Below are 356 nucleotides of genomic sequence, written 5' to 3'. Positions count from 1 at the left end.
TTGATTGATTCTTGAAAAGTAAGTTTGTCTTTCAGTTACATTACATCGTTATAATAAAAAATTGCTGAAAAAAACCAACACTTTTTTGAATGACTTTGTATACTGCAAGGCAGCTTATGAATTTACTCCAGGTGGAACTAAAGTCTGATTTAAGGGTTGATTATATTTCACATCATTAATCCAGATCTGGAACTGATTGTATTAAATAAACATAGTGGAGTAAAAGTACACTATTTACCCCCAAATGGCAGTGGAGTAGAAGTACAAAGTAGCATAAAATGTAAATACTCCAGTAAAGTACAAGTATCTCAAAATTGTACATACAGTACTTAAAGTAAATCTACTTACTGTAGTTA

Source organism: Eleginops maclovinus, chromosome 9, assembly GCF_036324505.1.
Source record: "Eleginops maclovinus isolate JMC-PN-2008 ecotype Puerto Natales chromosome 9, JC_Emac_rtc_rv5, whole genome shotgun sequence".
Lineage (NCBI taxonomy): Eukaryota > Metazoa > Chordata > Actinopteri > Perciformes > Eleginopidae > Eleginops > Eleginops maclovinus.
Note: the sequence above shows the minus strand (reverse complement) of the source record.